Below are 364 nucleotides of genomic sequence, written 5' to 3'. Positions count from 1 at the left end.
TCGATCTTCACCTGCTTCTGGCTCAGAAGTTGAAACCTCAGCTGTGGGAGACTCTTGATCGTGTTACCAATGAACAAGCAGTCCGAACAGCTGAGATGAGAACTGAGAGTCAGAGGGGTAAGTTCAGGAAGTTGATCCCCCAGGAGAAAGTCCCGACCCTCACTCACACTGTGAAGAATCTGAGCACATATGAGCTTAGTGAAGCACAAGTATCTGTGTTGGCAAAAGGACACAACTTCGCTGTTGCCCCCAAAAAGATCCCCACCGAGGAAATCATCAGTCGCACCGAGACAGCGATTTACCATCTTCCTCAGGAGACCAGCAACGAGATCCGGAGAAAGTTGTCCAACATCCTCCACAAGGC

The sequence above is a fragment of the Diachasma alloeum genome, unplaced genomic scaffold, assembly GCF_001412515.2.
Source record: "Diachasma alloeum isolate Michigan unplaced genomic scaffold, Dall2.0 Dall_scaffold_00604, whole genome shotgun sequence".
Classification (NCBI taxonomy): Eukaryota; Metazoa; Arthropoda; class Insecta; order Hymenoptera; family Braconidae; genus Diachasma; species Diachasma alloeum.
This window is presented reverse-complemented; position numbering follows the sequence as displayed.